Source organism: Falco naumanni, chromosome Z, assembly GCF_017639655.2.
Source record: "Falco naumanni isolate bFalNau1 chromosome Z, bFalNau1.pat, whole genome shotgun sequence".
Taxonomy (NCBI): Eukaryota; Metazoa; Chordata; class Aves; order Falconiformes; family Falconidae; genus Falco; species Falco naumanni.
In genome coordinates, this window is record NC_054080.1 from 28,737,619 (window position 1) to 28,758,778 (window position 21,160).

At 40.0% G+C, this 21,160-nt stretch overlaps 1 long non-coding RNA gene across 1 annotated transcript; it reads right to left on the reverse strand.

Moving 5' to 3' along the window:
- Positions 1–1,590: 1,590 nt before the first annotated feature.
- Positions 1,591–18,656, reverse strand: LOC121081517. The gene is made up of 4 exons (XR_005825714.1): positions 18,576–18,656; positions 8,672–8,677; positions 5,723–5,735; positions 1,591–1,602 (listed from the first exon to the last, which is right to left on the reverse strand). It is a non-coding gene; the product is annotated as an uncharacterized LOC121081517 (long non-coding RNA).
- Positions 18,657–21,160: the final 2,504 nt, after the last annotated feature.

Sequence of the window (21,160 nt, forward strand, 5' to 3'; positions counted from 1 at the left end):
AATAAATATTTCTTTTTGGTTTGCTTCATTACCACAGCATTAGTCGAGACTTTATTCATTTTGGTTTGTCCTACACGCTATTAATATGATAGAATAAACATTCAAGAGCGATTTTTCTCTGCTTAGGCTTATCTGAAGAAAACATATTTTTACCCGACAACAAGATGGTATGAATGCTTTGGTTAAATTACAGTTCTTTCAAGACTGTATAGTGTGTCAAACACTGCTTAGTTTTCCTTTTCTGTGCATCAGTGAGTATCCCCAACTGTCATGCAGGACATGGGTTCCCCCAGCTGGCAGTGGTTCAACAAGGAGGAAGTGCAGTCCTGCACCTGAGGAAGAACAGCCCGGGCACCAGTACATGCTCCAGAACTATTGACTGAAAAGCAGCTTTGCAGACAAGTCCTTAGAGGTCCTGGTGGACATCAGTTTGAATGTGAGCCAGCGATGTGCCGTTATGGCAAAGAAGGTTAACAGTATCCTGGGCTGTATAGGCAGAAGTGTTGAAAGCACGTTCAAGGACAGGATCCTTCCTCCCTAGTCAGCACTGGTGAGGCCACCCCTGGAATGCCGGGTCCAGATCTGGGCTGACAGTATATGAGACATGGACATACTGGAGAAAGTCCAATGAGGAGCCACAAGGATGATTAAGGGACTGGAGCAGCTCGCATATGAGGAAAGGCTGAGAGCTGGGACTGTTCAGCCTGGAAAATAGAAGTGTCAGGGGGGTGGTATTAAGGTATGTAAATATCTCAAGGAAGGGTGCAAAGAAGAGGGAGCCAGGCTCTTTTCAGTGGTGCCCTGTGAAAGGACTAGGGGTAATGGGCACAAATGGAAACACAGGAGGTGACCTCTGAACCTCACGAGACACTGTAAAGAAACACTAAACATCAGGAATCACTTTGAGGGTAACTGAGCACTGGACAAAATGCCTAAAGAGGTTGTGGAGTATTGCTCTTAGAAGATACATAGAAGCAGTCTGGACATGGTGCTGGGCAACGTGCTGTAAGTGGCCTTGCTTGGGCAGGGAGATTTAAACCAGATAATGTCCAGAGGTCCCTTCTCACCCCAACCATTCTGTGAGTCTGTGTTATGCTCATAGGAACATTTCTTTAAGCAAGCTCAATTTTTTAGAATTTATGTAAATTCAAGTAGAATTCTGATGTAGTATGTCTTTGTGGCTCTGGACCAAAGGAGGCAGAGATTGTTTAATCTTTTAATGTCCCAACTAATTAATGTGACCAATTTTTCTGTTAGTCTTTGAAAATTGTCTTTTGGCTTATATTCTCGTTAGTAACTTGTTTGTTTCTATATGATAATGGTAGGGAAGAAATTGTACGGTTTGGAATTTTGTCCTGCCCTGTGTCTGTTCCCTCCCAGTTTTTAGGACAAGGAATCTTTACTGCCTACTTGCATTACCTGCACAAACATGGATAGAAACAGGTGAACAAGAAACAATGAAAATCTTCAATGTAAAAAATTTCAATAAATGATATTAGGATCTGATAATTCCTTATTCAAACTAAAAAAAAAATGATAAAGAAATTAACATCTTTCTTTATCAAGTCTTCAGAACTTAGTTACATTTTGGTCTGAAGAGTGCTTTAACTTCACAGTATAAATTGATGTATGTATATGTATTTTTGGGTCAGAACTGAAAATATGTTTACTATTATTGCACAAGATTTGAGACATAGCTTGAGATTTACCATTGTATCTGTCAAACCTGAGAGTAGCCAAAGGTGTCTTTATTACTTCATTTTTGTTTGCTTTCAGTCTCACATGTAAACTGAGCACTGAAACAAGAAAATTGTGTGTCATAACTGTAGGAAAATTTGGTGTTGGCATCTACAAAAAGGAATGGTTTGGAAAGGAGAATTATCTAATCTAAAGCCTGATTCCTATACCTTATTTAATATAGTACTTCAAGCATTGTACAGGTAGGTGAAGCCTTTTAATCTTACTATGTTTCCTGTGTGCAAAGGCTGGAGCATGTTGTTTGTGGGTAAATTAAAGCAATTGGGGAAACAGGAAAATATAGTCAGAAATCTGCCTTCATTTCCTGTGACTGTAGTTCTTCAAGGTCAATGTTCTTTCATGTACAGTTTCTTAGGCACAACATTTCTTTCCTGTTTCACTGTAATAGGGTGCAATTTAAATTAAAGACTTGCATCACCTGTTTGTTTTCCTTCCCAAACAGATGCAGCATCTAGCTGCTTTGTATGATATTATCATTCAGCCGGAGAGAACCACACGACATTTTACATAAGGCCACGGCAACAGCTTGGCTAGAAGAGTGAATCAGTTAATTTTGGAGAGAGAATTGTGTTGTTTGGGCACAGTTGTGTTGTATGAAGGGAAACAAGCAGAGCAATTGTACTAGGTTTTCATGACAAGGTTTTGGTAGCAGGTGGGGCTACAGGGGTGGTTTCTGTGAGAAGCTGTTAGAAGCTTCCCGTGTCCAATGGAGCCAGTGCCAGCCCGCTCCAAGATGAACCCACCGCTGGCCAAGGCTGAGCCCATCAGCGATGGTGGTAGCGCTTCTGGGACAATGTATTTAAGAATGAGGAAAAAAACCCCTGCACAACTGCTGCCAGAGAACTGAGACTATGTGAGAGCGACAGCCCTGCAGCCTCCCAGGTCAGTGCCGCAGGAGGGCCAGGACGTGCTCCAGGCACCAGAGCAGAGATTCCCCTGCAGCCCGTGGTGAAGCCCACGGTGAGGCAGGCTGTGCCCCTCAGCCCATGGATGCCCATGGTGGGGCAGATACCCACCTGCAGCCCATGAAGGACCCCATGCCAGAGCAGGTGGGTGCCTGAAGGAAGCTGTGACCCTGTGGGAAGCCTGTGCTGGAGCAGGCTCCTGCCAGCAGCTGTGGGCTCAGGAGCAGAAGAGGCCACACTGGAGCAGGTTTGCTGCCAGGACTTGTGACTCTGTGGGGGACCCATGCTAGAGCAGCCTGTTGTTGAAGGACTGCACCCTGTGGAAGGGACCCCACGCTGGAGCAGGGGAAGAGTGTGAGGAGTTCTGCTCCTAAAGAGGAAGGAGTAGCAGAAACAACATGTGATGAGCTGACTGCAACCCCCATTCCGTGTGCTGCCAGAGGGGAGGAAGTAGAGAAAACCAGGTGCAAAGTTAAGCCGAGGGAGAAAGGAGGCATGAGGCAAAGGGGGTTTTAAGATTTGGTTTAATTTCTCATTACCTTACTCTGATTTTTTTGGTTAATAAATTTGGTTAATAAATTAAACTAATTTCCCCAAGCTGAGTATCTTTTGCCTATGATGGTAATTGGTGAGTCATCTCCCTGTCCTTACTTTGACCCATGAGCCTTTTGTTATATTGTCCTCTCCCCTTTCCAGGTGAGGAGGGGGAGTGATAGAACAGCTTTTGGTGGGCACCTGGCATCCAGCCATGGTCAACCCATCGCAAGAATCAAGAACATGCTCCTTCTAGAGAATTATGAGAAAGCCTGTGCTTTCCTCTGCTCCATCACGCATTTTGTGAGTTCAAATTGTGAAGTTCCTTACAAGTTCTGTGTATAGCTTAAGAAAAACCTCAATCACATAGGAAAGAATAAATGTCTGAAATACTAATATAGGAGTGTGACACGCTATGGCAAAATGCAGTCTTTTGCTTGAGTAACATGTTCCTTTTTTATGCCTGAGAACAACCTGTAACCTTACTGAGGTGAGTGAATACTTGGCTTTGTCTATGTCACAGACTTCTTGAGTCAAGTGTTTCACTGGTGCCTAGCAGAAAGACTGATGTGATACTGATGATATGAACAGTGAATGCTGAATTAAAACACTTTTGAAAGAGTAAATAATAAGTCCAGGTACTGGTCAGTGTGCATCTGCATAGTCTGGTTTAAATAATATACCAAATGATGAAGCATTTATGAAGAAGGGCTTGTAAATGAGAATTTTGCCTGATTAGCAAAGACCATGATTTTGGTCCACATCTGTGCATACTTGAGAACACAGTGAGGATTGCATGGGACAGAGATCTGTGGTTTTAAATTCCACTGATGTTAATCAGTGAATAGTTACTGCTATGGGAAATCAGAAAAATAGAAAACCAAAGGACACAGTAGCTGCTGTTCTATACTACATATTGGCTTGCAAGTATAAAGCATTGAGCCTAGAGAGAAAGGGGGGAGAAGAAAGATTCATTTGGTAAATCTCTCTCCCAATTAAGAGTACTCATGCTGCCCATTCATAAAAGAAAAACACTTCTTTTTTAATTTTATTATTTTAATACTTCTTTCTCCTCCTGTGTCTCCTACACCCTCTGTTGCCAGCATTTCTTACTAAGTGCCAGGCATGGGAAGAGCGGGAGAGATAGAAACCATGCTGTGATGTACATAAAGGAAATTTGATAGTGTCATCTATATGCTGTATTATTTATACAAGTAATGGATTTCTTCATTATGTGCAAATGCTGGAAAGCTGGTGTTTACTGAACTAGCCGAAGAGGTATTCCATACCATGGGACAGCATGCTCGGTATATAAACTGGAGGGGGTTGACTGGGACCGCTGATTGCTTCTTGGGGACTGGCTGGGCATCGGTCAGCAGGTGATGAGAAATTGTGCTGTGCATCACTGGTTTTCTTTCCTCTCTTCTCTTTGGATTTCATTCCTCTCCCCCTCTCCCTCCTTTTCATTATAACTCTTACTGTTGTTACTATTATTGCTCTTTCATTTTTATTTTATTTCAGTTATTAAATTATTCTTCTCTCAACCCTCAAGTTTTACATTCTTTTCCAATTCTCCTCTCCATCCCTTTGGGTGAGGGGGAAGTGAGTGAGCAGCTGAATGGCACTTAATTACTGGCTGGGGTTAAACCACGACACTGATGTTCAGGGTTTAATGAATACATGGACTTTTTGCCTAGTAGCAGTAGAAATATTTTTTTTTAATTGCTACTACTTGATCTTATCATGAAAGAATTCAGAGGAGCTCAGAACAGAATTCCAACCTTTCAATTACCTTTGGATTCAGCACTGGAGATGGTCTGTGGTTCGCTTTTGGCTGTGATTTGAGTGCAGTCTTGAGACACTAACCACTCTTTTGAGGATGTAGCTCAAGAAGGCTGTAATCTCCAAACAGCCCTTGCAGAAACATTTGTGTGCATGTAGGTGGGTCTACCAGAGGTCTAGAGTTGAAATAAAAAGTAACTCTATACTTTTGTATGGAAAAGTTCTGAAAGTCTACAAAGGGCTGAGGTGAACTGCAGCATTTTCTTACATGCCAATAGATTACCTTCCCCCCATGATTGTAGGCACTGTGAAACAAGTAGCATATACACTAGCAGAAAGTCACCAGCAATGCAACTTTCTTTGCCTTAAGCATGTGGGATAACGATGAATTAACTGGCTGTCTCTTGAGGAATAGATTTATTAAAGAGTAAAAAATAATCATTATGTATAAAGTATAAAGGAATCTCTTAAAATCTAAATGGGAACATTTGTAGTCCCTGTTATTATGATACAGTTGTAGAAGAATAATCTGTACCAATCATGTATTGATTAATCTTATAAAAGTTACAATGAGGAAAAGAGAAATGAAGATTGCTTAGTAAAAGCTGGAGAAAAGATAGTATGAACTGTTTGTTCCTTCTAGCTGCATTTTTGCAATGTTTCTTTAAAATGAAGATTCAGTGCTATCTGTCCTCATTTGGTAAGCTAAGAACATTTTCCATAACATGTATTTCCAAATATACAAGTAAAACACCTCTTCACAACTGTATTGGGTCTGGCTGAGCCGCACAGCAGCCCTCACAGCGCTGTGCCTTGTGTTGGCAGCTAGAAAGGTGGTGGTAACACACCAGCGTTTTGGCTGCTGCTGAGCAGCGCTCGCACAGCACCAAGGCTGCCTCTCCAGCCTTCCCCTAGCCCTCTCACCAGCAGGCTGGGGGTGGGCAAGATCCTGGGAGGGGACACAGGCAGGACAGCTGACCCAAAGTGACCACCAATGGGATATTCCATACCGTATGACGTCTGCTCAGATAGAAAAGCTAAGAGAAAGGAGAAAAGGGGTCATTCGTTATTTACATTTGCCTTCTGGAACAACTGCTATGCTTGCTGAAACCCTGCTTCCTGGGCAGTGGCCGAACATGTCCTGCTGATGGGAAGTAGAGAATAATGTCTTTTTTTTCCCTTTGCTTCCATACACATGACTTTTACTGTTGCTTCATTGAACTGTCTTTATCTTGACCCACAAGTTTTTTTCTCATCATAATTTCTCCCCTGCTGTTCTACTGAGGAGGGGAGTGACAGAGCAGCTTGGTGGGCACCTAGCATTCAGCCAGGGTCAACCCACTACAACAACATATGTTTACTAGTCAAATTTTAGAAATTTACATGTTAAAATCCAAGCAAAAGCTGCAGCTGTGTCTGTTAGGTTTGGGCATATTGTTTGTATTTTAATTATTTTCTCTCAAGCTTTGTTGTATGAAGCAGTACCCAATGTCCCACTCCTAACCTAAATACAGTATATTCCAGCTGCTGAGTAGTGAAGTGCTTAATGAATGTTGGACACTTGGTTCACCCCTAAAACCTCAGTGCAGGTTCCTCAAGAACTACTCTATTGTGTTTTGATATTTGCCCTTTCTTCACACGTAGAAGAGGGTCTAGTAAAAAGTCAAGAATTAAAAAAATACGAAAAATGTAATGACTGCTTTGAGGTTTAGAAATGTTCAGACTTAAGCCTATTCCTGACCTGTCCTATAAATAAGTTAACTGCCTTGGAATCTGAAATCCTTTGTCTGAACTTTGTTACTAAGCTGCTCAACCAGTAAGTACTGGAAGGAGACATGGCAGCTCTTCAGAGCAGTTTGTATTCCATGTGATCTTTTCCCATTTTGTTATTTTGTCTCCCATTATTGCAACCTGTGTCTTGTTTTCCCCAGGTGTCCTTTCAGATATCACTGTTAAATGTATGTTTCCAATCCTGTTTGGCTGTTTGTTTTAATTCTATCCTGAAAAATTCCTAGGCAAGAAAACATTTTCTTAAGGAACCTATTTCTACTTAATGTGTTGGGCATTATCCTGATCTATTAGTCTTATGGCACAAAGGAATCTATTCCAAGTTTTGCACCAAAAAAAATTCAGTTCAGTTCAAAGACCAAGATGTTGTGTATCATTCCATTTATGAAGTTTGGTAAAAAGTCTACTTTTGAGAGTCCTGTTGCTCTGTTCTCATAAACAATGCAGTGTCTCATCTAAAATGCAGTACAGTGCAAGTATGAAGCAGTGGGAAATGTAAAATTTGGTTTCTCCATAAATTTGACCAAGTACATGCCAAAACCTGAAGTGTTCAATGAAAGTAAATACAAAAAGGTTCACAGAGCTTTAAGGTAACTAATTTCACAGTAAAAAGCAATAATGAGAATTTCCTAAGGCTGTGGAGTTTTTTCCAAGCTACCTGAACTCCTTTCAGACATCGACTGTGTCACTAAAACAAGAAATTAAAGGTCACTGAGTGACACTTTCTTCATGAAGGTGAGATTATATTAGAGAACGAGTGGCATTGCTGCTATGTTTCCTCATCAGGGCTTTAAAATGAGGGGACTAGAAATTTCAGCTTGCCTGTAATTTACGACTCCTTCCTTCTGTTATGACAATTGTGTATTGATCTTAATGATTAGTCAGCAGGCTTTTAGACTTCTTTCAATTCCTCAATAAATCTGGATGAGTAGTGGTGTCTATTGTTTCCATTACACTTTATCATCTCCTGTCTGATAATGAAGGTATTCAACTAGCATACACCTCAGAACTCTCCTGTGTCTCAAGCTTCTTCCTATTCTCCATTTTGATCCCCCTGTTTCATTATCTTTCTCCTTTCAAATCCATTGTGTCAGTGCAATTATTAATCCGATATTAATCTCTTTCAGGTGAATTATTTCTGACCCTGACCTCCAGGGTATGATGCTTCTTTTTCCTAGTTTATTAATCTATCACATCTTCTATGTCCTGAAAACACTTAGCATTTTGTTTATTAATTATTTAAATTAATTATAAATTATGATAATATTTATCTATTGTTTTTACTGCAAGGTACTAACAGTGACAGATACAAGACACGTTTATTTGTGGTGCTGTGTGGATACTTACTTTTGTAAGAAAAAAATATTACTCTTACACAGCATGTTCATAAAAGTGGCAACCTCAATTCCAATCCTGTGTCTAAATCAATCCTGAAATGTTGGTCAGATATAATGGTTTGTTCAAGCTGCAAGCTTACAAAGTGCTGCAGGTTTCTTTCTGTCTGAGCCCTACAAAATTCCACCAGAAATAGTGATACACTCAACTTGCCACTTCATGTTTTCTTTACTTGTAAGTCTTGTTCTGTTTTCATCTGCCACAATCATACCGAAAGTTATGTTGGGAGTCACTTCTCCCTGTGCAGTTTATGTTTGAATTATCATACAGATGGCTGCTTTATAAACATTGATAAAAAAGGCTTTGATGCCCTAAGGAGTATATCTAAGCATATATGCCTTTGTAGCACAATGTTAACTATTCTGCCTGCAAAATAAGCCCTTGTATTTATGTGAAATGTTTCGCTTATTCTCAAGGAATTTATTTTACAGGAATAATAGTCTGCTTCTTTCCAAAGCAGACTACTATTCCTTTACACCCTGTGTAAAGAGATGAGTTTTATCTTGCACACTGGCCTACATCTGCATAGGATAATTAAGTGGCATAGTAAAATATGTAAACTGCATCTGAACCAGTATTGGTACCCTGGGCTCTATTTGGCCTAATTAGTTGTACTGAAAAAACAGCCCTGGTGAAACATAGCACTGAAGTAGCTATATGGCCACCAGTGCTAGAAGTAGACTGAATCATAGAATCATATGGGTTGGAAGGAACATTTACAGATCATCTACTCCTACCCCTTCTGCAATGAGCAGGGACATCTTCAACTAGACGAGGTTGCTCATTGCCCCATCCAGTCTGACCTGCAGTGTTTCCAGGGATGGAGCATCTGCCACCTCTCTGGGTAACCTGTGCCAATGTTTCACCACCCTCACTGTAAAAAATTGCTTCTGTGTATCTGGTTTAAATCTACCCTCTTTTAGTTTACAACCATTACCCTTTGTCCTATCCCAAGAGGCCCTACCAAAAAGTTTATCCCCAACTTTCTTATAAGCCCTCTTTAAGTGCTGAAAGGCCACAATAAAGTCTCCCCAGAGCCTTCTCTTTTCCAGTATGAACAACCCCATCTCTCCCAACCTTTCCTCATGAGATGTGTTCCATTATTCTGATAACTTTTGTGGCCTTCCTCTGGACCCAGGCTCTGGGGGACTCCAGACCTGAAGGCAGGACTCCAGGTGGTGTCTCATAAGAACAGAGTAGAGGGGCAGAATCACCTCCCTTGACCCACTGGCCACACTTATTTTGATGCAGCCCAGCACAGAGTTGGTTTTCTGGGATGCAAGCGCACATTGCTGGTTTTTTATCCATGAGTACTCCCAAGTCCTTCTCTGCAGGGCTGCCCTCAATCCCTTCGTCCCCCAGCCTGTGTTGATTCCTTGCACTTGTCCTCATTAAGTTCATGTGGCTCCACTTCTCGAGTTTGGCCAGGTCCATCTGGTTGCCATCCGTTCCCTCAGGTGTGTCAGCTACACCACTCAGCGTAGTGTCACCTGTAGACTTGCTAAGGGTGCACTTGATCCCACTGCCCATGTCACTGATGAAGACATTAAATAATACTGCAACATATTTACCTCTACATGGCATTTATCACCTAAATGCTTGTGCTGATAAGACATTGCAAATTAATGTTGAATATCATGGGCTACATAGCTGACCGTAAGAGGTGTCCAAGAGGGCAGAGCTTAAAAGCACTTGACTTTCTTGCTGTAAAGAGCTTCATAAAGCTGCACTCACAGAAGAAAAAACCAAACCACCACAAACAAAACAAGCAAACAAAAAACATATCCAAGAAGTCTCCAACTCTGTTAAGCTTGCTTCTGAGGAGATGGCAGCTGTTATTTCTGTTAACTACTGATTAAGCTCAGACAGTGGTTTTCTGCATATTTGTGTGTGTTTTGAGGCTGGAGGATACTGTAGTCAAGAAAGAGAAGTAATTCTGAGTATTATACAGGCCTGAGGAAGGTATAATTGTACTTAATGGCAAACTAATAGGTATTCCCTGTCTAAGCGTGTCTGTCTCTGTACAAGGAAGACCACATGAACTATAGGACGCTGTGACAGAAACAAGGTCAGAGTTGGTTCATTCTCTCTGACTCTGAAATCAATGCATCCAGGAAAAGGAATTTGATTGGGTTCGTCTATGGCTTGTGGTTTGGGGTTTGAAATGTGTCATCTGACATTTGCTTAGTGGTGGCCCTAGTTTGTTTTAACATGTACATAATATCTGCTAAAATGGCACAGTCAAGAGCATAAGCTGAATTTTACTGACAAGTGTTCAGTCATTGAACACAGCTGTGGCTTGTCTTATACTTCACAGTTAATACAAGTACCTTTTTACGCCTGCACAAAATTATTCAATAGGGAGACTAAATGAAATTTAGTTATAAATCTATAGCAAAATTATAAAAGACAAAAAGGTCAGATATAGGGAGCAGCAAATTCATGGTTTAAGGAACATAATAGACAAAGTATATTTCTATCTCATTTAAATGTCACTTAGATTAAGAACCAAATTTTTTCCACCATTTCCATTTTAGGTAAATTATGAAAGATAAGGGGGGAAAGGAAAGAGCTAGGGAATAAAATACATAGTGCATGAATAAATGTATTAAGCATCAAAAATAGTCTGTGTATTAGTGAATTTTGACTACATAAAGATAATTTTATCTTTCATTTGGATGAAGATTTAGAAAAGCAAAATAAAGTTGTGACTGAATTATTTTCAATCCACTTTCTTAAAAACAGTTCTGACTTTAAAAAGTTCTAATTCTCCCAATAAATGCTCAGATCCACAGCAGTGCACAAATTCTCTTGTAAAATACATTACCTTAGTTATTAAATAATTGCACAAGTAAATCTATTCCCCAGAGGAATCTTGTTGGAAAGTTACAATATCTGGCCTGGTCGTGTAACGATGCATACACCTAGATGATAATTATCCCTCTTTCTTCTCCATTTTGCCACACAAAAAAATGTGTTTTACTTTCTTTTGTTTTCTTGTAGGTTTCTGTGTCTTTCATGCACGCTGAAATCAAATTTGAAGGAGTTTTCAAAAATGGATTTATTTGTTTTAAACTAGCAACTTTCCTCTACAGCAGACTTCATTAGTCTCCATGTCTCCAGGAGATTCTGTTAGCTCCATTGTGAATCTTTCTTTAGGCTCTGAAGGGGAAAGGGGAGGAGGTAGCATTGCAGAGGAGTATATAATACATATCAGGATGTGTATTTATAGCCTTTTTTTTAAATTTATTTTTCACAAAACCTTGGACACAAAGATTACATTTCTTTGCAGCTGGTAGCAGTCATTACTCTCCAAGAAATACAGAAAAGATTTTGTAATAATCTCAAAGGGTAGTATACGGACATTTTGATTTAATTTCCATGTAACAAAATTAGGAATTTTACATATTGAATTAAATAGGAAAAAGAAATAATGGAGCATGGTATCTCTGCAAATTAGTAATTGCTGTAGTCTTGAGATACAAATAATGACATATTTAATTAATCAGGTGTGATTTTATGTCAAAAGAATGAGTTTTGTATTTTTTTTTACTACTCATAAAAATTTCTGTTAAGAATTTGATTGTGGACAATATGGAAATTTCTAATTACTTTGCATCAGTTTCAATTTACCTACCTTATATTTTAGTTGATTACATGAAACTAACCAAAAGAATCTCTACAAAGACACAGACAGGAAAAGGGATGTAAACAAAAAGTCAGAAATCAGCTTTTTTCAGTGTTGTGAATTGTTCAGTAAGCAAACTGTGTCATGAGGAAACAACTTGGCCTTTGCTACCCAGGTTAACAGGGTTATATCTTGGTATAGGTCCTAACAGGAAAAGACAGCAATGCATGAAAACTCCAGTTCTAAAAGAGATGGGAAATGGAGGGTCTCCGTGTGTGATAAATACAGGAGTAGAGAGAAACTGCAGGTAGAGAGCACCTCTTGCTCCTACAGAGAAGGCAGGAAGCTTGAAGTTACCTGAGACAACAAACATTTCTGACTAATTTCTGACCTAGAACTCAGGTGGTTTTAATGCCATATGGATGAAGCAAATCAGAAGACCTTTGGATGAACCTCCAGTACATTTATGTGGAAGAACTGTCCTGAGTGGTTTGTGACAACCACTTGGTTTTGGCACTTGTCAAGATAGCTTTGTGCCAGCACTCATTGGACTGGGGTTGTTAGGTAGGTGTAATGAGCAACACAAATGCTGCCAGAAACGGGCACCCCCAGCAGGAGGGGGCTGCTGTGTAAGGGCCGGGGATCCAGGTGGTCAGGGTAGCAGTGAAGCGGGCAGGGACATGGTGCAGCCCCACGGTGCTGGGGTGGGGATAGAGCAGGGAGCAGTGGCAGCAGCCAGGGACAGCCCAGAGAGCTTTAAGTCAGGAGAGGAAAAAGACACGGATTATAGGTTGCTCAGCCTCTGAAATATTGAAGCCCCACTGCCAGCCTGCAGAAGAACAGCCTGTTTCTACCATTTCTACACTGGAACTTGAAACTCTCTGGTTAGCCTTTGCCCATGGCCCACTGTTTTTCCAAACTTTTTCCCATTATGAAACCTATTCGCTCTTTATGAAGTGAATGAAATAAAAAGCACTGCATAAGAAGAAGTTACCCCTTAACCTTCAACTTTACTGTGACAATCCATCTTCGCTCACAGCTAAAAGGATTATGATTGCAGTAATAAACAGAGAACTTGTCCTTTTACATATAACATTGTGCATAAAAGCAAATTTTCATAAATCCACACCTGCCATGTAAAATTTCAGCCCAATGCAAAAATAAAATATAAAGCTATAGTTCTCTAAAATACAGCTTTTATATGCTGTCCTGACATTTTGTTCTGTAGCTGACTGAGGAGAATTAAGCATTGGAGAGGGAAGGGCTAAGGGTTTGGGAAGCTTTATCCTTTGATGTTTCTATCCACTTTACCAGATGGTAATTGATTTCCATGCTTTTCTTTTTGACATTTATAATCATAATTGTGCCTTTTAATAGCAGCAGAATGTCCAGCTGTCCTACTGAGGTATTAAAAAATATCAATTATAAACAAAGGAAATAGAAAGCTAAAAGTATATCTTCAGGCTGCTTAGTCCATTAGTTTTATTGAAATTGAAATGTAAGGAAGAACACAAGAACCAAAACCTGTTCCATTCCTAAAATTCAAGTAAGGAAATACATACTATGGATCCTTTTCCTTATTCTATAAAACTGCAGCAGGATGCCCTCCCAGTCCTGTCCTGCTCACCCAAAAGCGATGCAATATACTTATTAATGTTTATGTCTGTGAGTCCATTACCTTGTAATTTTTATGAATTCAGCTTCCTCTTTCTAAGACTCTTCTGTCAGTACTTTGGAAGACTCTTCAATGGCATGCAGAGAGAGCATATTCTGTCCTTTATCTGTGTTCTGGTTCCCTCAGATCCCTTCTGTGGCATCCAGGTAATTCTTCATCTATAGCACTGGGCAAAAGGATGAGGATTTGCCCTGGAAAGAGTTTTCATTTTTCAAAAAAATAAAGGACCTAACCCCACCCTGCCCTGCTCTTATATCTGAAACGCTGAACAAGAAGATTAACACAGTAGCAATGGAAAACGAATTTAAGATGAAAGGAGCAGTAACAGGGTGACTTGGAAAAAGAAGAATCATCCAATGCAATAAACAGCAGTGTGAGAGGGCAGGATGAAGTTGCACAATTTTCTTACTACAGCAAAGAGTCTGAGAAACTGGACATCAAAGCTGCTGTTAAAGGGAATTGTTCTAAATTTTTTCTGGTTAAAATAGTGTTATATTTGGTGGATTATATAACTGAAAATTGTAGCTGAAACATTATTTCAAAGCACCAAAATCTGCTGACAGTACTCTGGCAAACCCACCCCTACCCCCCGTCCCAGTTTATCAAAATATTTACCATTCAAACCATCTGAAATTTGACCAAAAAATGGAATAACAATGGTTTTGGTTTAATAACAGGTGATAAGAAAGTACCTTATTGATTCGATGAAAGTTTTTTAGTTGCTTGGCTAAACAAAATAACTGGAATGATTTTTCAGACTCTCTACTAAGTAAATCAGAAGTCTGATGAAAATAGACTAATGACTGGATAACACTTACTTGATCTGAGTTTAACTGAAAATGGATTAGGCAACTGGAAAGGTGCTAGATGCCAGTAGTTGATTAATTGTTTTGGAGAAATAAGGAAATATCTTGCAAGATAATGAGGCTTCTGTGCTAGTACCCTGGTTTCAGATGGGATGGAGGTAACTTTCTTCTTAGTAGCTGGTGCAGTGCTGTGTTTTGGCTCTGATGTGAGAGCAATGTTGGTAGGACAAATGTTTTTAGTTGTTGCTGGGTGATGTTTATACTAAGTCAAGGACTTTTTGGTTTCTTGGGCCCTGCCAGCCAGAGGGCTGAGGGGGGGGGGGGGGGGGGGGGGGCACAGAAAACTGGGAGGGGACACAGCCAGGTCAGCTGACCTGAACCAGCCAAAGAGGCATTCCATACCATGGGGCGCCATGCTTGGTATAGAAACTTGGAGGGTTACTGGGGGGGATATTGTTGCTTGGGGACTGGCTGGGCATTGGTCAGCAGGTGGTGAGCAGTTGTACTGTGCATCACTGGTTTACCTTTTCTGTTTTCCATTTTACAATTTTTACCCACCTTTCCATTATAATTGTTATTATTATTGTTATTATTGTTGTTCTTACCTCTTTATTCTGTTTAAATTATTAGATTATTCTTATCTCAACCCTTGAGTTTTACATTCCTTTGCGATTCTCCTCCCCACCCCTCTGGGTGGGGGGAACTGAGCAAACGGCTGTGTGATGTTTGGTTACTGGCCGGGGTTAAACCACGACAGCTAGGGATAAAAATTATTGTCAGGAAGCCATCTACGTCCTCATTCTGGAGTTTCAAGCCCAAAGCATGTGCAAATGAAAAACGGCCCAGTAAGGGTAGTTCTTTTTTTATGTATATGTATACAAATATACGTATGTTATATATATAACATATATATAACGAGTACCTGACTTTATATATAATGAGTGCTGGCACAAAGCTATCTTGACAAGTGCCAAACCCAAATGGTTGTCACAAACCACTCAGGACAGTTCTTCCACATAAATGTACTGGAGATTCATCCAAAGGTCTTCTGATTTGCTTCATCCATATGGCATTAAAACCACCTGAGTTCTAGGTCAGAAATTAGTCAGAAATGTTTGTTGTCTCAGGTAATAAGAGGTTTTTATTGGTAGTGAGCTACTAACCTATTATAGTCTGTCATTTTTTATAATCTATTCCATTTCACTATATTACAGTTCCTTCACTTTCACTCAAGAGCAAAACTTCTTTCCTATTTTAAAATGTTCTTTAAATGTCTTAATGCACAGAATATCAGAATACGAAGCAATACACTAATTTTGTTTACCTCTACTCTTTTGTTATGCTCTCATGTTCTAATATATGAAGATGTTACTCTTCCCTGACTTTGTGGGTCCAAGAGTAGATTTGTTTATGGGTTTTCTCACACTGGGCTGCAGCCTCAGTCTGAAAGCAAACTCAGAATGAGAGTATGTAGTATTCATACCCCTAAATTATTCCACTCTTCTTCCTCTTACCTGTTTTCACGTCTGATGATGACAGTAGTTATTTACTGCCTGAAGGCCTTGTTAGAACTGAGGTCTTATGTTCTCTATTTTTTAATTAGCTTTCTGTAACAGGTTGTAAATTATTGGAGGAGAGGCTGGAACAATTCAAGAGAACTAATGGCTGTGCAAACCCACTGGTCTTAGCTTTTGTGAGTGCGTGACCCTCAGTCATTTCTGTGGAAACAGTAAAGTGGCTTTGAGTTTTCCCCTCATTTGTAAATGTCTCTGTTCTTCCCTAAAAGCCACTTCAATTCAACTTTGCTGAAGGAATGTGGGGTCAACACTTGCCCTGTAAGTCACAAGAAAAATCTTTCCCACCTAAGGATATTTTCCATGAAACAGTTCACATTTGTGCTGATTTAGTGGTGTATCCTAACAATTTCTAGATGCCACAGTCACATTTTTCCTCTGATTTTTTTTTATTATTGTGAGTCCTGCAAAATTCGTATGGCAAGTTTCTTTATCTCAAAGCAAGGAAAGAGTGTCCTTCCTCTTCTTGAGCTGAGATTTGTTACTTTGCTAAAAACTGACAAAATAATTTCCAGTGTATCTGTCAATTTAAATTCAGTGTCCTTTAACTGCAAAGTGAATGCTGTTGATCAGGCATGATAAAAGCTGGGTTTAAATATTAAATAGTTTTTTTGAAGCAAACTGTGATTTTACAGTTGAATGGATGTTGATGTAAATGGAATATATATCTATATGTATTCAAAGGCCTCTGCTACAATGACTTTATTTTCAGCTCAGCCTAGTCCAATTGCAAATCCTTCTTAATGGAAAAAAACATCATGGAATAGTGATGTTGGCAGTTACTGAAGTCAGCTTCAGTCATTGCTAATGGTAAGTAATCATCCTTCTTCTAATTAAGACTTACCAATAAATCATAAAGCAAAGCCTCTATCTGCCATTAGTACAGATTCCTAACAGACAAATCCACCTTATACGAGCAACAATTTACCACTCTACAGAATACTTTCCATTGTTCTATCTTAAGTTAATTTACATATAATCCTGAATAAAAAATATTTAATATTCAGATTATTTTGTTAGTTCTCAATTTGGGCAATAAAATAGCTTTTTTGTGTGTTTAATTTTTATTTCAGATATTCCATTCATGTTTTGCAGTGGAAGATTTCTAATTTATGAAGTCATTTTATGTAAGGAATTTATGGAATTAATCTGTGTTTGGTTTCTGCCTGTATTTTATATGACAGAAATAGGAAATAACTTCTTACAGTTTGTGAGGTAGTGGTCTTTTTTTTAGCTCACAACACAATATGGATCAAATTCTTTCATAGATTTTTTTATTGTGGCAATATATATTTAATAATAGTTAAAAAAAAAATGGGTTTTGTCATATATAATGTAATAGATATTAACAAAAAAAAATTTTACTATGACCGTGCTAAGTATTCTCCTTATAAAACTCCACTAAATTTATACTCAGTGCTTATTAATTTTTTTTCATGAGGGCTAGAAGACACTCCCATTTTCAGTTAATTACCTTATTTGTGATTTTTCCCAAATGGATCTAATGCTTAAAGTGAGCAACACTTATAATTTCTCTGAAAAGATCTAAAAATACATAACAGCAAATGTTTCCGTACAACAGTTGATTTTAAACAGGCAAGTATAAATATATAAACATTACATTGTTTTTAACAGGTTAATTTGTCTAAGTAAAAAATCAACATTTTCAGTGTCATTTATATTGAGAAAAAACACTTTTGACCTTGCTGTGTTGTGTAGGAATGTGGTACTGTTGCCCATTGTGATTCTCATAAACCTCAGCACCTAATACTTTCTATTGAGTATCAGTTGGGCTGCACCTTTATTGGTATGTCTGTACTGTTTGTCATTGATTTGTCGAGGGCATTGAGAAGAAGGAAAGAGGCATTAGTATGTACTTCATGGTGGTGAGTTGATATGCTCTTCAGCTTTTTCTCAGCCTTTCCCTGGAGCCCTGAGAGTTCCCATCTGGAACAGCAAGCTTAAGTAAAACCTCTCAGTCCACCTGGGTATACAGATCACTTTTGATGTTGGGATTGCTTATGGCAGGGGTCCTCAACTTTTTAACCAGGGGCCGGCGCGGATGCAGTGGCAGGCAGCCATCTGCGGCTGCTTGGTTTCCTCCCAACCCCTGGCCGGGGTGGAGTGGGGGTGGGGGTTCTGTAACTACCAGGAGCCGGATTGAGGACGCTGGGGGGCCGTATCCAGCCCGTGGGCCGTAGTTTGAGGACTCCTGGCTTATGGTGTTGGGGAAGATTAACTACCTGCATGAAAGTGGATTTTCATAAATCCCAGTTGTTTTCATGGTTTTTGGTTTCATAAAGGCAGAAGTCTTGCAGCTGTGTTGTTTGGACATGTAGGAATGGTGTTAGGAAAGCTAAAACTCAACTGAATCTGACACTTGCAAGGGCAGCAATAAGATTTTTTCAAATATGATACATTTCTAGCAAGGGCAAATAAGGAGAAAGCAGGGCTACTGAAGGTGACATAGTGACACAACCACAGATAAGCATAAGGTAACAGATACCTTGCTTGCCTTGCTTTTCACCAGCAACACCTTCTAGGCATCTGTTTTTAGGGGCAGAAAAATTATAGGCAGAAGAAGGGGATCTATCAGTGATTACTTGTGAGAATTTGACACATACAAGTCCTTGGGACTGGATAAGCTGCATCTGAGAGTGTGTCAGTCCCAAACTCTCTGACCAGGTTCTTTTGGATATTTCTTGTGTTACAGTTATAAATGCTTATGACGTGTGGAATTAGACTTTATAACTCGAAAGTTATAAAGTAGGTATGTTTATTGCACGCAGATGCACGGGGGATCGCTCCTCCACAAGCGTGCATACCCGAAGTGAGGAACCACCCCACATTTATACAATGAAACAAATGAATATTCAATTAACGCCTATACATATTCGTTACCTAAACCCGGCTTCGTATGTTAATTAGCTTATCAGTCCGTTTCCTGGAATGTGGTGGTCTTGCAGGTTTGTAGGTGATTCATGTTCTTGTGACCATCCAATCTTCTCCAGCAAGGAGACTTAGCACTCCCTCCCTCTAGATAGCATTTGAATGTCTCTCATCTTCTCTCATTCTCTTTTAAATAGCCCCTTTGTTAGAGGAACAAGGGCAGGCGTCTCCCCAAAAACTGTAGTTGTCTCCTCAGAGCTGTGTGCCTATGTGACCAGACACCGCACCCATGACTAGTCACCATACCCACATTTCTGAGCAGACATATACAATCACAGTCGGTGTTAAGCGTCCCCATTTCACACTATTTCTCCATATCACTTAAATAAAATTTACTTGTTTGATGACAGTTGATGGTACATGAGATTCCTGATTTAGCAAAGGGATACAAAGTATACCGGAAACACAATACAGGAGTAAATTACACTCAGCAAAAGCATAGTGATTGCAATATATGATTCAGTCACAGCACCATTTGTGTTCACTGTCACAGTGCTGGGCCTCCCCAGGCACTGGGAAGGGATACAGGGGTTGACCCCAGCTCAAGCCTGTCGCTATCTTCGAAATTCTTTTGCTGGTTTTCTGGGATTTATACCCTACACAGGACTGAAACACATAGTCACTCCCCCATGCTGGTCTGGCTAACTCAGTGAGACATTCACACTCTCTTAATGAGCTCAGAGAGAAAAACTTACACCACTGCTTGATCCACTCAACTGTTGATAGCTGTATACCTAAAACAAAGGTCATGCTCTGCTACCTTTTGTGTCAAGAAAAAGTCAGCTTCCTTGGAACTGCTGTGGTCAGTCACACTGTGCATTGTTCCCTGAGCTTCATGGGCACATCACTGTTGCCCATCTCCTCTGAGACGTATTTCTTGGTAGGGGTTTATTGGTCAGTGACAAGAGTGCTGGGAGTAAGTGGCTGATATCATAGGGAGGCCACTCCTTATCATCTTTGAAATTTTCTGGAAATCAGATGGCCTCAGTAGCTGGAGAAAGGAAATTTTCACCAAAAATGCAGTCCAGAAAAACATAGGCCAGTGTGCCTCTTCTTAGTCCCTGGGAAAATCATAAAGTGAGTCCATTTCTGAGCACTTGAAAGAGAAGGTGACTAGGAAGAGCCAGCTTGGATTCACCAAGAGAGAATCATGCTGGAGCAACATGAGTGCCTTCTAGGCTAACTAAACTGGGTTTGTGGAAGAGGAGAAGGCAGTGGATGCCATTTACCTCAACTTTAGCAAGGCTTTTGACACTCTTCTGCAATATCCTTGTACCATGTTGTGGTCTGGATAGACAGATGAGTGGATAAGTAAAATATCAAGGAAGCGAGTGCAAGTAAGAGCTGCTGGAGCACCCTGCCAGGGTGGGCTAAGCTGAAGGTAAGTATGGATATGAGTACACTTTGGAATACAAGTTAGGAATAGGTTTCAGGCAGGCACAGAAAAACCTCAAAACAAAAAAAAAACAAAAAAAAAAACCCGGAAGTAAGGATGTCCTGGATCAGACATGAACTTTTTGCAATTTGCCAGTCTACATAATAATTTCCTTCCTGATGCACTAGGAAAAGAATCAGAGTAAGTCCTTGGTCTCAAGGTGACTTTTCCACACTATCCCAAGTAACTGCTTTTCTGGAATGATACCACTGAATGTTTGACATTGTAGCTGCTTTTTTCTGTTGACATCTAATGAACCTAAAACTTCCACTGTGGACTTTGATGACTGTGTTTTATATCTGCGAGGTAGTTTTTATAGCCAGATACCCCACATCAAATAAATTTGCCTTGGCATCACTTCTCAGTAAAAACAATGGGGTGATTTTTGTAGGGTAGAACAGCTGACTGGAGTAAAATATTGCAAAGAAAACGAGGCTTTTGTCATACATCTAGTTTTGACAGTGACAAGAGTCTCTAGCATAACATGCTACTTCAAAATATTACAGAAATTCATAGATTCTTGTGCACAGAATTAGTGCCATTCTCCAGCTCTGCGCTGCCTGGCCTTGGCACCGCTTGTGAGACCCACGTTCTGGCACATCCTGAGGGAGGTGCCTGATTCCTGGGGCTGGGGATGACCCTGGTGCCCCCTGGTTGCCACGCTCCCCAAACCCAAAGGTGTCTGTATGTACTCAGTTTCATTTTCTAAGTGGTAGACCACTGGCTTTCTACCACTGCTTTGGAATATCTGCATAAAGTATTGTTGTGAAGTATACAGAGTAATTTTCAATAGCAATAATCTACAGAAATTATAGTTTCTCAGTATCTGCTGTGCCATCTGTCACAAGCCTCCTGTGCATTGCACTTATTCTCTTTTTAATTAAATGTATAACCAAAATAGGGTATGTGTGTAGTGGGGTCGAGACACTGG